Raw genomic sequence first — 18,587 nt, 5'->3', positions numbered from 1 at the left:
CAAGTAATACCCAACTTCAAGTTTAACATTATTTTCACATTGTATAAACAGTACTACAAAACAAAATGTTAAAAAAGGTGAAAAACAAATTGTACGAGGTTGTCAGAGTGAACGGGGCACTTAGCGGGGAGGCGTGCGGTGATTGAAGTTCACGAGCGGGAACACCGCCGCCACCAATTCGGGGAGGGGAAGCGGGGTGGGGGAGCGGTGTGTGTTCACCGCACAAGAAATCAAATTTTAAACGTTGGCAACGGTCGGATTTATTTAAAAAAAAATTCAATTTTAACCAATATAAATAACCAACTTAAATCTAATTTTTTACCATACCCATTCTCAATCTTACTCTAAAAATCTTTCAAATACAACACAAAGCCAAACCGAGCAATGGAGAACCAACCCCGCGAAGCCAAGAAAAAGTCCGTCGGCTCTAAGGGACGCGGCTCGCAACCGTCTCGTGGTGGTTCGAGCGGTGCAAGTGCACAACCACAACCCCCTTTCGGATATACTTCACAACCCCCGTTTTTTTACCAACAACCTTCACACCCCTCCTTTTACAACACCCAACCACAACCCCCTTTCGGCTATTTTCAAAATTTGTTATCAATGGATCCTCAATCCCCCGCCTTCGACCCGTATGGTTTTCGTTCCCCACAAGTTCCATCTCTACGAGAAAATGTTGAACGTCCTCTACCTATTAACGAGGACGACGAAGTAGTGCCCAAAACTCAAAATTTGGGCGACTATGAAGATGACACCGGCGACGATGAATACAATGTGAATGAAGACGCCGACAACGAAGTAGATGACGCTCGGGGTAAAAAGGCAAAAATGGAGCGCCAATCTTGGACAAAATACCAAGAAGAGGCGTTGGCGAAGGCGTGGGTACATTGCTCTACCAACAAAAAGAAGGGCAATCAACAAACCCGCGATGGTTTTTGGCGTAGGATTTTAGATCATTATAACGCCACCGTTGGCGGAAGTAACCGGACCGTGCATCAAGTACGGTCTAAATGGAACCCGATGATGACGAAAATAAACTTTTTCAACGGCTTATACCAACAAGCGGTAAAAATTATATTTTTTAACGTTGTAAAAATTATATTTTTAACGTTGTATATTTTTTAACACTTGTTATTTTATAATATGTAGGATCGCACAAGAGAAAGCGGGTGTAGCGATCTCAACGTGATGAAAATCGCTTTAAAGGATTTTCAAGAGAGATATCCGAGCGGTTTTCAACATGTCGAGGCATGGGAGGCCGTTCGAAAACACGACAAATGGGCCCAAGTCCCATTGTTGGGTGAGGAAGGGGAAGGTTCGACACAAAAAAGAAAGCCCGTTGACATGGACCCTTCCATACCCGATATGAACGAAGACCCCTCGCCACAAAGAACACAACGGCGAGAGAAGCGTCAAGTGACATCGTCCGAGGGCTCGGCCGAGTCGGCGGCACAATTCAAAGAGTACACCGCCATGAAAGAAGTGAAGCACGCGATTGAATTGGAGGCGATTGAATTGAGGAAGAAAAGAGAGTCGGAGGCTCGCGAGCTCATAACGGAACAACGCGAGACGATGAGAAACTACGCGTACGATCGAGATATGAAAACATTCCTCAAGCCGCACGACGATGCTCCGCCGGAAATGTTGTCGATCATCCTCGCCCGAAAGCGCGAGATCGCTAACAAGTATGGGTGGCCATGCAATTTCTAAAACTTTTATGTAGTATTGCGATGTAATTTTTATTTTATTAAATGAAATGTAGTTTTTTTATTTTTTAGGAAAATTGGTATTTAATAAACCAACCTTTGCCCAGTTGGTAAATAATAATCCAACCTACAGAATTGGTATATAATAATCCTACCTATCAATATGTTGGTACTCAATGAACCTCCGTTAGTTTTTTTTAACTGAAGTTAGTTTTTAAGTTTTATTTATTACACAAACAGTCCCTGTAGTTGTAATTTACTAGTTTTAACTATGAGTTAATAGCCAAAATGGTCCCTGAGGTTAATAGCCACAGCACCGCCACCGCCACCACCACCACCACCACCGCCGCCACCACCACCGCCACGACCACCACCGCCATAGCACCGCCACCACCACCATCACCACCACCACCACCACCGCCACCACCACCACCACCACCGCACCGCCACCACCACCACCACCATCGCCGCCACCACCACCACCACCACCATCGCCACGGCACCGCCACCACCACCACCGCACCGCCACCACCACCACCACCGCACCGCCACCACCACCACCACCATCTCTGTCTTTGATCATCGACGCCTAAGGGGTTTGAATTCAGATGCAGCAACAGACGATGACTGACCAAAAACATCACAGATCCAACAGCTCTAGCGACGATGGTGGTTGTGGTGGCGGTGCGGTGGTGGTGGTGGTGATGTGGCGATGGTTACGGTGGTGGAGGTGTTGTGGCGATGGTGGTGGTGGTGGTGGCGGTGCGGTGGTGGCGGTGCTGTGGCGGTGGTGGTGGTGGCGGTGGTGGTGGCTATTAACCTCAGGGACCATTTTGGCTATTAACTCATAGTTAAAACTAGTAAATTACAACTACAGGGACTGTTTGTGTAATAAATAAAACTTAAAAACTAACTTCAGTTAAAAAAAACTAACGGAGGTTCATTGAGTACCAACATATTGATAGGTAAGATTATTATATACCAATTCTGTAGGTTGGATTATTATTTACCAACTGGGCAAAGATTGGTTTATTAAATACCAATTTTCCTTTATTTTATGAAATTATGTTTTACTTTTTATAAAAATATTTTCTTAATTAAAAAAATATAAAAAACAAGTCCCCTAAGAGAGGAGTGCCGCCATTAAATTGAGGGTGTGAGGAGAGTTGACATGGCGCGTGCTGATTGGCCGTGAGTAAGAGAGGTCACTCCCCTAAGAGAGGAGTGCCCCTCTGACCCTCATATGTAACTTTTTTCCCAATCAACTATTGTTATACATAATCTTACACTATCTATCCATTAGTGATAACTATTTAGTTCAATGAGTCTTTGTTCATACACCAACAACCTAGAACATAACTGTGAGATTAATTTTAAATATCATAGTTAAAAGACAGATTAACTGGTCTTGCTCAAAACCGACTACGTCACTTGTTTCTTCTATTTGACTGAACCACTTTACAATAGATCAGCTGATTTTGCTCAAACCCGAACCGGTTTTTTTAATCCAAAACAGAAACTGTTTTTTTTTTTTTATAATCGGTTTTGGTTATTAACCGTTTTTTCAAACCCAAAACAGTAACCGGTCTAACTGGTTGGGATCGGTTTTTAACCGGTTTTTGCCAAAAAAAAAAAACCCGGTTTCGGTTATTAACTGGTTTTCCAAACCCAAAACAGTAACCGGTCATAAATCGCCGGTTTGGTTAGGTTTTAAAACCGGTTTCGGCTTTTTTCCGGTTATGGTTCTAAAACCGGTTTTTTGTACACCTCTACCTACATCCTCTTCTTTATCTCTATTTATTCCGGTTATGGTTCTAAAACCGGTTCTTTATACACCTCTACCTACATCCTCTTCTTTATCTCTATTTTATTACATAATACTTTCTTAGTTTATATTTTTTTTTTCCATTTACAGTTTTAACTTCAGGTTATTTTGTCTTACTATTCTTTTTTCAAGTATGTATTTCTAATAAAATTTTATACATTTTTTAACTTGAAAAGTCTAAATGATTCTTGTAAAATTTGGTAATTGGTGTTGATAAGAATCATCTACATGTGCACCGCTATGCACATTGGAAAGTTGAATGAATTGCATAGCATTAAAACTTACAACTACTCTTAACTATCAATTCAAACAATCAGTATCCATATATGCTCAAAAAAGAGATGAGAAATATACCGATCCAGAGCGATAAAAGGTACACATTATCGGTGAGCCGAGTGATCTTCTCGGAATCTTTACTCACCACGTACAATTCTAAATCCAAATTTCAAATGTAACTCAATCAATTGCTATCAGTTTGTAGATGTACGAGAATAGGCTTTGAGAATAACGTGGCCATAGTAAGTGACAAGTCATATCCCTCATGATCTTTCTTCCAAATCCACCGATCTTCGGTCTGCGCTGCGCTGCGCCCCCTGCAATCTGATTGTATTCGTTCACCTCCACTGTTGATTGGGGAATTTTGTACCATCTTATCTTCCACTCTAGGGCACCCGATAACGATCCACCACCATGTTCCTCTTTTCCCCTATTCCCTTATCTTGGCCTCTTGGTTAATGTTTTTAACAGCGGCAATTTTGTAGATTTCCTGAAGAAATTTAGATGATTTCAACCAACAAACGGATAAATAGAGTTGACCCATAATCTGACCCGCACATTTTGCCACTTACACTTATTCCATACTATGTTGGCAATCCTCAGTTTAGAGAGTTTCGAGTTTAGATCCACTTATACTGTTGTATCTTATAATCAAAAGGGACCTCTAGACCATTGAATCCAACCGAACCATACCAATGTCGAAAACAAGCGATATGTGTACCTCATTACTGCTATCATTTGGGTCATTAGCATCCATAAAGTAATTATCAACATCCATGTCACTTGCAAAGAGTGATCATTGTTAGAAACAACTTCTTTAATACATTATGCGTCACGTATACAAAACTATAATTGATCTTTATAACCATGTTTCGCGTCACATAAAAGTTGCAAAAAGAAACACTATTATCTCTTTGCTGGATGATGAAAGGCTGAATTGTTTTGTTTTTCAGGACCAAAGATGTTATCAAAAGTTCGTCAGCCACATAAGGACCGGATTCTCGTGGTGCACTATGATAACTTGCTGTTTGCTCATTTACTAGCTACGAAACTAAAGTGTGGGAAGAATATTACCGTAACAAACCCTACCCACATCAAGGTTGAGAGCGAGGGCGAGGCAGCCAAGGGGAAGGGGAAAGGAAAGGGCACGAACAAGAACATGGGAAAGGGTAAAGGCGAGGGCGAAGCAGCCAAGGCCAAGGGAAAAGACAAAGACAAGGTCGAGGGCGAGACAGCCAAGGGCGAGAGCGACAGGGAGAGTTTCCAACAAGCTAGTGGTGGTCACCGCTTTAAGAGGCTTAAAGCTCTTGGGGCAAAATTCTTATTTGAAACAGATTTACACAATTTGCATGATAAGATATTTAAAGAAGATTATGACAAAGTTGTCTATATCAACATGTGCAAACTAAATCTTGAGTAAGATATACAAAAAATATAATAGGAATACTCTTTTAATCATCTTTAATTCATATATAAAGTATATATAATAATTTACATTTGTTTGTATGTAGGACTATCAAAAGTGAGTTGAGTACTTACTTTATAAGGCCAAACCCATGACGAGCAAGAGCCAGATTAAGAATCCTGAACTTCAGGTGGCAGTATGCTCCGATCATGTTAAAGACTCCTACTTGGGAGATGGACAAGATCGCTGGAGAAGCCGGATCCAGATGGATTTGAGCTTGGAGAAGAAAACTTGGGGAAAACGAAGAAGGGAAAGATTGACTCAGGCTTGAAGATCAAGAAAGTAGAAGGTGAGTTTAGGTGACACACACACATATATAAGGTCAGGATTTAGGGAAAATGGTGAAAAGTGTGAGAACGGTGAAAACGCTCGCCAGATCAAAACAATCTATGGACTACATTGGCGCGGTGACGTTTTCGTAAATAATATCAATTTTATTACTTGGAACGTGCTTCATTAAGGGTAAAAGTGGTAAACATTTCTTACATAAAACGCCAACTAAATACAAAACGCCAGACAATAAAAAATATTTTTCCTGCATAGTTTTTTCTGTGTGTTACTTAGTGTATTTTATCATCTTGGCTTACAAAACGTCATTAAATATAAAACGTCAAACTTGAAAGATGGGACGTCTTACAGACTTAACAGATAAAGCTGAGCAAAACAGTAATTACAAAGCGACATATACTTTAATGATTATTAATTGGTATGGAAACTAATAATGCTTTTAGCCTATGTCCAAAATCACTCAACATTCGCACACTAATTTTTTAAAGAGAGAGAGAGTCACGAGAGTTGGAGAAAGCATCCCATCTCCGGCTAAGTTCCGATGATTACTCCACCCACCATGACCATTCCGATGCCCACCCTCACTTCTCTACACGATTGATGGTGGCGCTCACCATCTCCGACAACCTCCTATAATCGCCACAACACCCACTGTCATTGCTACCGACTCACGAACAAGTTCGTTCCCACCGCGACGCACCCTTCGACACCACACCGCTGATATTGAACCAGTTTTGTTTATCACTTGTTTCTTTGTCGTATTCATAACATCATCATGTGTTCAGAATCAGCTTCACTTTGCAATTAAGGTACCAAGTCGAATCCCATTCGGGAATATATGTACTATAATTTTGTTCCGGTTGTTCCGGCGAACAAAGTTTATGTGATCTATAACTCAGTATTACTCGACTAAAGGTTATAGTTAAGATACCTACACTACTTCAAATAAGACAAGTTTAATATCATTTGTTTTAAGATGATAAAAAAATAGAATCAAATTAGAATGATTTCATGACCGATTCTATAAAATTAATATAATTCTTTTGATATTGTATATGTGAACGTACCCATTGGATTTTATTTCATACTTACCGTATGCATGAAACACATATCAAAAATAAATATATAACTTAATAAAAGGCAAATTGGAAAATAATAATCCCATCTTTCTGAAATTGGCCAATAATAATCCCAAGTCAGTTATTAGCCAATAATAATCCGACATCGTCCAATTTTTTTGTAAAATAGTCTGCCGTTAAAATAAGCTTAACGGAGTTAAGTGTTTTTCCGAATTACAAACCGATGTTTTAGGGCTTTTGATCAGAACGAGGATACGAGTCAATTGATGTAAAACTTACCTCGAAATTGTGTTCGAAATGGCTTGAATTTTGTTAATTGGAAGTTAAACACCCGAATTGAAGCACCGTTTTCGTGGGTTGGGGACAGTATTTCGAGATAAGTTTTACATTAATCGACTCGTATCCTCGTTCTGATCAAAAACCCTAAAACATCGGTTTGTAATTCGGAAAACACTTAACTTCGTTAAGTTATTTTAACGGCGGACTATTTTACAAAAAAATTGGACGAGGTCAGATTATTATTGGCTAATAACTGACTTGGGATTATTATCGGCCAATTTCAGAAAGATGGGATTATTATTTTCCAATTTGCCTTAATAAAATGATTGACAACCTATTGTTGGTGTCTTGCGTTGTGAACCTAAGTTAGAAAAAAAAATATATATATTTTGCTGCCATATTCTAAGTAAATTTTTATGAGGAAATCAAGATTTTACTTAATTCAATAGGTATTTGCCGCATAGAAATTTAAGTTATAAATAATTTCGTAAATTACTTAAATGGTGAACGTATCATGTGAGGGTATTAATCCCTTAATCAACCACAAAGATGGCAATGTATGTATATAGGTCAATTAAACATTTTATTTAAAAACGCAATTGAAACAAAACAATATAGGTAAAAGTTTGAATTCTCATACAATTACATAAATCTAGAATTTTAACTTATATGAAAATCTGATCGGCCATATGTCATAAGTATAAATAAAAGAAATACAAAAGAAATTGCAATTTTTTTAAATAACGTATGCAAAATACTTCTTACGACTAAATTTTATGTGCACCCCAATTCGACCTTTCATTAGTTAAAAAAAACTTTAATAGTCCTAATTTTCGACTTATGAGTGAAGAATATGACCATGTAGAAATAAACTAAAAATAAAAAAATAGTATAAAGATATAGTAATCGCTAACTCTATTTTGCCTATATAGTAAACCAGCCCAAACTTTTACTAAAACGATTGAGCCGAATCCAAGAAATTAGGTTACATAAGAAGAGGAGTAAATTTCCGTTTTGCTCCCTGTGGTTTGGTCACTTTAACGTTTTTGCTCCAAACCTTTAAAAATAACCATTTTACTCCCTGATGTTTCGATTTTTTTGCCAGTTTGCTCTCCTCCTCTAACTCCATCCAAATTGATTGTTTTTCCATTTTGCTCCCCGCAGGGAGCAAACTGGCAACAAAACCAAAACATCAGGGAGTAAAATGGCTATTTTTAAAGGTTTGGGGCAAAACCGTTAAAGTGACCAAACCACAGGGAGCAAAACGGAAGTTTACTCTAAGAAGAGTTTTTAAACTTTACCCAAAAAGGACACTCTTAGGATAGACGGGGCGGTCCCGTTATGGGACAATTTAACGCGTGATGGCCGGAGAGCACACCGCCGCCACACAATTCATAACGCGTGGAATTTTAAACGCGTTAAACCCAGCACGCGTGAAACTTTTGAGTTTTATAGGGTATGACTTGTACATTGTGCATTAATACTTGTATATTGGAATACCCATCACTAGTGATTCCACCCCTAGTCCATTTCTATCACTAGTGATGGAAATATGGTTGATGACATGGCATTTCCTGATTGGATAGTGGGAGTGATGGAATCCATCACTAGTGATTCCACCCCTAGTCCCCTTAGTGTAAACACTACGTGTTACCTATTTTGCTAATGTATCCTTCACAGTAAACGGGTCCCAATCCAAGCTAGGTTCAGATTATTTTTCTGGTTTACCAATGCCAAAAGTGAATAAGAAGAGTCGAACAAAATGATAAAATAACAAAGATAAAAAAGGCTATAATCAAGGATTTTAAGAGTGGTTTAAACATCTCAAAATGTAAGTCTACCTTCATCTTTGAAAGTCTTCCTTTGTTGATCAGATAATAAGATGTCTTGTCTAACATTGAATGTAGACTTATCTATATGATATCATCATAAAAATTTAAACATCGAACAAATAATATATTAAAATAAAATAAAGAGTAAACTTCCGTTTTGCTCCCTGTGGTTTGGTCACTTTAACGGTTTTGCCTCAAACCTTTAAAAATAGCCATTTTCCTCCAATAGTTTGCTATGGTTTTTCCATTTTGCTCCCCGCCTCTAACTCCATCCAAATTGTCTGTTTTTCCATTTTGCTCCCTGCAATGGTTATTTTTAAAGGTTTGAGAGCAAAATGGAAAAACCATAGCAAACTATTGGAGGAAAATGGCTATTTTTAAAGGTTTGGGGCAAAACCGTTAAAGTAACCAAACCACAGGGAGCAAAACAAAAGTTTACTCAAAAATAAAAAAAGAGTTTTGAAGACAAAATAAATTCTTACCGTGTCGGTTTTTTAAAGAACCTCATCCATTGATGATGCTCGTTTCCAGGTAACAGGTTATTAACCACTGGCTTTCAAGAATTGTCCATAAGCTGCAAATTGGTAATTAAATATCTATATCTATACCTTATAATAAAACAAAACAATCTTAGGCCACTTGGCATTTGCTTAAACCATCACTTGCCACGTGGCATTCTAATACTCCCGGATGAAAAAGAATGAGCGCTAAAACCACATATGTTATGCCTTTCTTCACAAGCTTCTCATTCATTCAAGCGTTATTGTTCTTCTCTCCTTACTATCAAATCAGGGTTTCCTTTTCTTCCCTCTTCATCATCGTAATATCATTATCAACGGAGTTTCTTTTCTTCCTCCTTCATCATCCTATGTAAACCCTAAAGGAATTCACACCAGTTCTTCAAGGACTACTGATTCATTCTAATGGAATGATGGATCTTTCAAACATCGTTGTTCTGCGAGTAACAGAGTCCCAATCATGGTGAATGCAAAGATGCTGAAGATAGCTTGAATCAGGTATAAATATCACCGATTGTGTTTCAATCCGGTTGATTCGCGATTGTTGTTGTTGTTTCCACATGATTCTTATCTATCTCTGATCCATTCACAAACCCTAGATTTCAATCTAAAGCAACTGACCAAAATGTATGTTCTTTTCTCAATCTTTAATTTAGTTATCATTCATATATGTTCATATTTTAAGGTTTTTAAACAACTGTTATTCCGTCGAAAATCTGAATCTTGAATTGTGTTTGATGTTTTTTTATATATATGCTCATCTTTTTATTGTTTGAAATCTTGACCCTGCGTCTGAAATCTTGAATTGTGTTTGATTTGATGTTACACGTGGCATGTATTTGCTTCTTTCTTTAAACTCTATGGTATGTTACACACACTTTGGATCCCAGCATATATCAGCTTGTGATGCTTAGAGTTGAAAATAAATAAATCTAGAAAATTAAAGTTGAAAGCTTTATTTAGTCTTTATTACATTTTACTGAGTGTTGTTTTATCAAATTGGGGTTTCCTTTTCTTTTCCATTGTTTCCGTTTTGTTTCTACGATTTAGGCTCTACAATCGATTGGTATGTATTAACCCTTTTGGTATTTTGTTTATTAGTTAGGGTTGGTTTGATCTTGCCACTTGGCATTTGCTTAAACCATTACTTGTCACGTGGCATTCTAATACTCCCGGATGAAAAAGAATGAGCGCTAAAACCACATATGTTATGCCTTTCATCACAAGCTTCTCATTCATTCAAGCGTTATTGTTCTTCTCTCCTTACTATCAAATCAGGGTTTCCTTTTCTTCCCTCTTCATCATCGTAATATCATTATCAACGGAGTTTCTTTTCTTCCTCCTTCATCATCCTATGTAAACCCTAAAGGAATTCACACCAGTTCTTCAAGGACTACTGATTCATTCTAATGGAATGATGGATCTTTCAAACATCGTTGTTCTGCGAGTAACAGAGTCCCAATCATGGTGAATGCAAAGATGCTGAATATAGCTTGAATCAGGTATAAATATCACCGATTGTGTTTCAATCCGGTTGATTCGCGATTGTTGTTGTTGTTTCCACATGATTCTTATCTATCTCTGATCCATTCACAAACCCTAGATTTCAATCTAAAGCAACTGACCAAAATGTATGTTCTTTTCTCAATCTTTAATTTAGTTATCATTCATATATGTTCATTCTTTAAGGTTTTTAAACAACTGTTATTCCGTCGAAAATCTGAATCTTGAATTGTGTTTGATGTTTTTTATATATATGCTCATCTTTTTATTGTTTGAAATCTTGACCCTGCGTCTGAAATCTTGAATTGTGTTTGATTTGATGTTACACGTGGCATGTATTTGCTTCTTTCTTTAAACTCTATGGTATGTTACACACACTTTGGATCCCAGAGCTTGTGATGCTTAGAGTTGAAAATAAATAAATCTAGAAAATTAAAGTTGAAAGCTTTATTTAGTCTTTATTACATTTTACTGAGTGTTGTTTTATCAAATTGGGGTTTCCTTTTCTTTTCCATTGTTTTCGTTATGTTTCTACGATTTAGGCTCTACAATCGATTGGTATCTATTAACCCTTTTGGTATTTTGTTTATTAGTTAGGGTTGGTTTGATCTTTCAGGAGTGTTCTTTTTGAGGTAACATATTATGAGAGCTGATGTTTATACACACTTCTGTATAATTTGCTTATGTTAAAGGGATGTTGGATTTTATCTTGGTTTTTTTTTAATTTATATAGTTTGAAGTGTTTTTGACTGTTTTTAGATGGGTTAATGTCTGTATTGTGAATTAAGTGTCTGATTTGTTGTTTTTTTGTGCTAATGTAATTGTGCTTATTAGGCTTTGTTTTGAATGGTTTAGGATAAAGTGGTGAAGATTAGGTCGATATCGAAGTTATTGAGGAGTTCCTCGGGTGTAATCGGTTCGGTTCGATAGGGAAGGTATTAAATTTGAGCAAAAAAATGAATTCCTAATCATACCATACTTCTTAAACAGGTCACTTGATTCGGATACAACAAAGAGTGCCGGAATATGGTTAGACCACACAAAAGGTGTTCCATTTTCTTAATTTTTTGGTCAATGCAGGTTTGTATTTTCGTCTTCTCGCTGATTTTTTGTGATAAACAATATATAATTTGTGAAACATATTTTGTCTGATGTTTACTGATTTTGATGTGTTACTGTTGCCGCTAGATGTTTGATTTTTGTTTTTGGTCACGATATTCAAGACTTGAAACATGAGGTTAGAATGTTTGTTAATTCTCTGTTTGGTTAATTAGCCGATTGTATCAACATATCTTGCTTCATGTGCTAAGTCTTACATTTTTCACCACTTATGCGCTCCGGGTTTTGTTTTGGGCTGAAATTTACTACGAGAATCTGTTGATTTTATCCGTTTATCTGTCGTAAAACAAGATTATGGGACTAATAGCGTCAAGTGTTGATGATGTCATGCTGATGTAATTAGCTTGCTTCATTCTTCGTATTCTTGTGTAGTATCATTTTAAAATAGTACAACACATATCCTCATATGTTTAATGACTGCATGCTAAAAACAGTTTTATTGATTTCTTCGGGTAGATATGCAGTGATGCTTGGATCCTTTTCTGCTAATGAAATCAATTTAAAACCGGTGTGCTTTGGCTGTAGATATGCAATGATGCTTGGATAATATTTATTATAAACCATAAGTCATAAAAGGACACCACTTTCCTTTTTGCACTACTTATTATATTAGCCTGCATTTTCCACAATTCAACATGTTAACATTTCAAAAGGACATGTTAGCAGTGAATGATTTGACATGTGAAACTAGGAAGAATGTTCTTTTTTTCATCTTTTTGAAGTCCTCAAGTAGTTTTATATGATCACATCTGTAAGAATTGTCCCCATGGCTTATGGTTAGAATTGTATGCCGAGAATCAAACAAATGGGTGACCGAATTGATTGTTCTACCATGTAAAGTAAGGTTAAGTTAGGCATTGTAACTTGAACAAAATAGAATTGGAAGATGGTAAAAAGATAATTATCTAACTTCATAGGTCTTATATGCTCTTTTTTAGTTGTAAAAGATTAATATATTGAACAAGTATAAACTTTTTACCTTTTATATGAACGACTATGTGAAATTACATAAAGTTGTAAATTTTTTTGGTCATGTTCAAGGGCATTTTTATTTATTTTTTTATCTCTTTTTTATGTTACTTACCACATCTGATTTCATCACCAGTTATTACATCTAAAAGACTATTTATAAATTGTTTGTTATAGATGTCTTTACGCAAGAAGACAATATATTGATCAGTGACGGAACTAGCCCCAAAAGTTAGGGGTGTCTTAATTTTTTTTAGGATCAGGGGTATCCTTTATATAACAGAGACAGAGTTGATGGGTATTTTTACACTACGGAAATGAAGTTAAGGGGTATTTTTACACTACGGAGACGGGGTTGAGGGGTAGCCCGTGCTACCCCTATTAACACTATATGTCCGCCACTGATATGGATACCTTACAAGCATTTCTGAAAAGTCACGTAGGGCCTAAAACTACTCATGTATGGGATCTTGTAGCCAACTTGGGGTTCGTTCTTACGGTACGTTTTCTACTACATTGTTCATAATTTTGTTACATAATTCAATGATACTTGAAAGTTAATTTAATATGCTATGTGGCAATAATTTTCTTATTATTTTTTTGTTGGTGAAATATGGCAGGGACTGGTGGGCATGCAGAAACCTCCAAGAGTTGACTGAAGGATGGTCATCCTTCGATGACAATTTTGACCCGTTTACTTTACTGGGTCGATTAGGCATATATCTGGAAAAAAAACTTTCTTTTTGGTCTCAAGAAGACAACCATATCAATCAAGTCCTGATAACAATGAGACTTTGAAGTTTAGGTGGCTAAGCTGCATTAACACTCGTAATCAAAACTAAATCTGTAAGTTATTTAGTAATTTTTGGTGTAATTAAATTGTGCTGTAAATGTTTTGTTTTTTTTTTTCTTTTGCTTTACCTAAAAATATGCATTTGAGGTTGCAAAATATTGTTTTGGCAAGTGGTTTGTGTCAAAATGGGTGATTTTAGTGCTGGTCCAAACGTGTTAGGTAAAGCCATTCAACAAACGCCATTTTATTCATTTTTTACTTGCATAACTAATTAGCGTTCGAGGTACTGTTATAATTCTTATCCAACATTTTTAATCAAGGGTTTCAATAGGATTTATGCACTCCTTTAACCGTTTCCTTTCCTGTCAGGTTGAAAGCACTTCCGCCCTCAGATGAAGCAGATGACAATGATCCACTGATCATACTACTAGAGCTGAAATCACCAACTAGGCTAAAGCATCAGGTAACTGTCGTATTTCAATATAAGTACACACATCAATAGTAGTATGATGGATTAGTGGATCCTCCTTGCCACTTCAACCAATTGAAATGCAAGGTAACTTGAATAATATACCTGAAAGCGTGATACTTTTTCTTTTATAACGGGTCAAATGGGTATGGGTTATCACGCTAATTAATCAATCAGTTATTTTAATTTAATTTTATTTTTAGATTATAAACATAATAAATCTATAACAAAATAACATAATTATATTAAAAAAACAATCCATGGATGTTGCCTAAATATCCTTAATTTAATATTTGTGGGATCCCTATTTTGGCCAAAAGAAGAAGTCTCGGAATAAATCGACAAGGAATAGATTATATTCAAGAATGTGTTGAATTATATTCAATTAGTTACCTGCATTTTTTTATGATTATTTTCGCAAATCAATTAATATTTCACATAATTCTTTTATGTTGATTTATGCTTTCATTATTTTAATTGTAGAAGCACCCGTATAAATATATACAAGATACACATTATATCTATGTCGAACAAGTGATTGGATAAAGCTACTTCTTGCTGGTAAGAGTTGAACTTAGAAATCATTGTACTATTTGTGTTGTTTACTGATACATTAAAAATTGCTCTAATTTGTTTATTAAAAAGACATGTTCGGGTTTAAACATATGTAGGTAAAGTTTTATATGAATAAATATGAATTTAAATAAGAATTTAGATAGTGAAGTTTATATAAACTTGATGTAAATCAAAAGATGAAAACCATGACCTTTCGTTGATCTATTAAAGGTTTGCTGGTATGTAATAGGTTTTTGGAGAGGGAATGGGTTTGTACCGGTTAGGGTCGTGTATTGTCTGTTTGGGACATGTTTCTCCCCGTAGACATGAAGCCTATGTATGGAAAGGCCTAGAACAAAAGTGATGATCTACATGGGCTTTAATGCCGGTAGATATTATATTTTGTGTTAACCCACCCGCGAAACTCGCGGGATCTTAGACTAGTTAGTTCATATATGTAAATGATCATTTTGCAAATAAATCGACAAACTATTATTAAAAAAAAGATGTACCTCATGAAGCAACACATGCCTGAAACAAACTTCTCTAGACACGTTGCTCAGTAGAGATTGTAGTAGATTAGATTCATTTGGAACCCTTTAATCTGATAACCATGATTTAACAGCATTTAAACTGCAACTGACTTACAAAACACTTAAATTTAGAGTTCGAGGATAATGAGCTACAAAACATACCATGCAGAGTAAGCAAATCCAATACGACCTGCTCTAATCACACCATCAGTTTGCCCTTTAAGCAAATTCCCCACAAACCTAAACAATGAAATTTCTTAGATATCTGATAAAGAATATATTTTGTTAAAAAAAATACGTATAAAATCTTACAGATAAGGAAGCCATCAATCATATAAACCTGCTCGCATGAACCCATAGCTTCAACTATCCTTCTTGAAGTAATAAGAGAAAGCAATGTTGCTAACTCTGCTATTGTCTCTATAACAAACCCTATGAATAATTTAATCATAATAGTGAATTTCCAAACAAAGATTCACAATGTTATAAAATAATGGTCACCCAAAACAAAATCATAACTTCATAATTGGAAGGTTTCACTGTTAGGTAAATGTATACAAAACTCCCAGGAATGATTCCAACAACAATGCCATACTTGGTTTCTGAATCAACATAGTTGTAACCCACAACCATGTTGCTGAAAACCTTCCCTCCGTCTTTGCTCAATGCTAAAAACATTGTCTCTCCCTAATCTTTTGTCAAATAAACACATGCATAAAACTTGATCAGTAATAACTAACAACTAAATGTTGGCACTGAGTTGTGACATGTGTGTGATACCAAACCTGCAACTCCATATAAACAACATAAGATAATTTGATCAATATGGTAGTTGAAAAACAACATTGTTCGCTCACTCAAAATCTGCTGAAAAAGATGTTAGGGTCTGAGTTTAACTTGTATGCTTTAAGTATACAAATATGGATGAAATTTCAAAGTATAAATGGAAATATGGATTTAAATGAGCATACAAAAATGGAAAGTTATATCAAAACTGTTTTGCATTAATAATCAAAGGATTACAAATTACAGTAATGATTGTATAAACTCCCCCTCAGCCTGATCACGCAACTTTTCTGTTCGTATAAAAAGGAATGATAAGTGATGAAATAGATCTCTAACACATGAAATCTATTTATATGGGTACGAAAGGTCTGTTTGAAATCAACTCACGTCACCCAAATAGTGACATCTAACGTTCCTAACAGAAAAGATTCCTCAGATGTTAGCAAACATCTGCACAAATCTATCATCTGATCTATTACATAAAACATATGTTCAAAGCTAACACTGTTACATTGACTAAACCACTGTTCTTCATACCACTACTGACTTGTATCAAACATCTGTTTGGCCATAACAGATGTTTGGTCTTCATGACCAGTGCTTGTCTTCAACAGGGCTTTGGCCATCAAACAGGGGTTTCTTCTTCTTAAACAGATGTTCCATGCCTTCAAACAGATCTTTGATGTCTTTAACAGATGTTCTGATTAGTGTTCAATATTCACTATCTTTGGGAGGAGAATGTATCATTATCTATTTATTTCTTAACCAGGAAGTCATGTTTTGGCTTTTGAAATCATCTGTTCATTTTATAAGTCCAACAAAAGACAATATACCTTTTCTTATTTCTTGAGAAAATTGTATCCTTTCAAACATGCCATTGATTCTAACAGCAGCTAACTTCACAATCTGATCACAAAAAAATAGAAAAAAAAACATTAGTATGAATGATTAATTGCTTAGTATCTATAGGTTCTTGCGAAGTTCAAGGGTTTAGTACCTTTCTAAAATACAAATTAACCAATATCTCCGCATGAAGATTCGTGGTTTAAAGACATAAAAATATCTTTTAGTCTAAAAACAAATACCTTGCATGATTGCACATATTCTGTGGTGATTGCCATTTCATTTATTTAGAAGACTAAACCCTGCCATAGTCAAATAAATTGCTTGCATCTCGCACCTACGAAAAGAACCAAAATTGTAAACAAAATTCGCCACAATGACATGTTTATGCTTTAATTATGATTACAAAAATAGTGGTATCATAATGATAATCTAAAGCTTTGAATGAAATAATTTAGAAGGTTGTACGCATTAAATAGATATTTAGTCGTCTCTCAACTCGTTTGACGTATTCCCTTGTATGTTGAATTTGGTTTCTTTAGTGCTCTCTATACGATCATATTCCATCTTAATCTTCATCCAAGGTATCAGGCTAATAGGAATTTCCAAAAAATTAGACTAAAACATATGTTTTTGAAAAATATTTTAAACCTATGAAGTTCACAAACCAACTGGCTAATTAGTCTAATTCTAGTTCATATAAAACAAAGACTCAAAGTGTTGGTATTGCAATCACTGATTACCCACCACAAATTGTCAATCTCCACCTCTGAATGAAAATTACTCATTGGTTTTAACCTAATTTGAAGTTAAATCTGCATAATACAAAAGTGGTTGAATATTTGAAAAGAATTCGAAGAAAATAATTAGAAGAGAACTAACCTTTAGATTTGAACAAAATCAAATCTGGATGAACCCTTTTGACCATCATCTTCTTCGGCAACCCTATTTTTTCATATATGAACCCTCTTATGCTTCAGTTAAATTCAGATTCATCGCCTAAAGCATAGAGTAGCTTCATAAAAGACCAAAGGACCACTTGTTTAACGACATCGATGTTTATCGGATCAACAGATTTCCCAATCGATCAAAACACATAAGATATACAAAATTACATAAAAGAATGCATAAATCAAAGAATCTAAGATGGAATGGAGGAAGTTACCGTCGATTAGGTGATCAGATCTTTACGAAAATGATGTTTGAGATGATCGCAATTGGCAGAGAGGATGACTGAGAGATACGTTTGAAGAGATAACAGGGTTAATAAGGTTAAATTGGGATATTATTACAAAGATGTTTATGAAAGTAGTAATCATACGGGTCGGGTATTCTTTTAATTGACCGGGTATCTGTAAAAACAAAGTTGTGAGCTTGAGAGATGGTGTGAAAAAGGTGGGAAAAAACTAATAAGGTGAAACCATGGAGTGTCATGTGTCACCTATTGGTTTCTTTTATATAATATATAGATAAGTCACATTTGTGATATTTTTAGGTTTTCTTGTTATATCAAATTTGGGTCCAGATTACTCATTTGATTAGGTTTTTCAATAAAAAAAATTTAATGTATGCACAAATTCTCTCATGTGCTAAATTTAGGACTTTGATTATAGTTCTTCATGTTGTAGAACTGATAGTCTTGTAGATTTAGTGAGAGTGTTATTGTTGATACAAATCATTTGATGATCTACAAGTATTCTTGAGGTTCTTGTTATTTTGAGATCACTTTATATTGAATAAAATTTGAGT

The 18,587-nt window shown here is 35.6% G+C and overlaps 2 long non-coding RNA genes and 1 pseudogene across 6 annotated transcripts; 1 reads left to right on the top strand and 2 right to left on the bottom strand.

The window, feature by feature from the left end:
* Positions 1-6,091: 6,091 nt before the first annotated feature.
* On the bottom strand, positions 6,092-16,006 carry LOC110943999 (annotated as a pseudogene).
* On the top strand, positions 11,606-14,115 carry LOC118492399. Its single transcript, XR_004893576.1, has 3 exons — positions 11,606-13,358; positions 13,480-13,705; positions 14,022-14,115. It is a non-coding gene; the product is annotated as an uncharacterized LOC118492399 (long non-coding RNA).
* Positions 16,007-16,192: 186 nt separating the features above from the next.
* Positions 16,193-18,240, bottom strand: LOC110941954. Of its 5 annotated transcripts, none has more exons than XR_002594529.2 (4): positions 17,721-18,240; positions 17,586-17,653; positions 17,081-17,175; positions 16,193-16,901 (listed from the first exon to the last, which is right to left on the bottom strand). It is a non-coding gene; the product is annotated as an uncharacterized LOC110941954 (long non-coding RNA). The 5 variants fall into 5 exon arrangements; XR_002594528.2 differs by lacking the exon at positions 17,586-17,653 and having other exon boundaries at positions 16,196-16,901; positions 17,721-17,876; positions 18,004-18,223; XR_002594527.2 differs by lacking the exon at positions 17,586-17,653 and having other exon boundaries at positions 16,196-16,901; positions 17,721-17,853; positions 18,004-18,221.
* Between the last annotated feature and the right edge of the window lie 347 nt (positions 18,241-18,587).

The sequence above is a fragment of the Helianthus annuus genome, chromosome 5 (assembly GCF_002127325.2).
Source record: "Helianthus annuus cultivar XRQ/B chromosome 5, HanXRQr2.0-SUNRISE, whole genome shotgun sequence".
In the NCBI taxonomy this organism is placed as follows: domain Eukaryota; kingdom Viridiplantae; phylum Streptophyta; class Magnoliopsida; order Asterales; family Asteraceae; genus Helianthus; species Helianthus annuus.
This window is presented reverse-complemented; position numbering and strand designations above follow the sequence as displayed.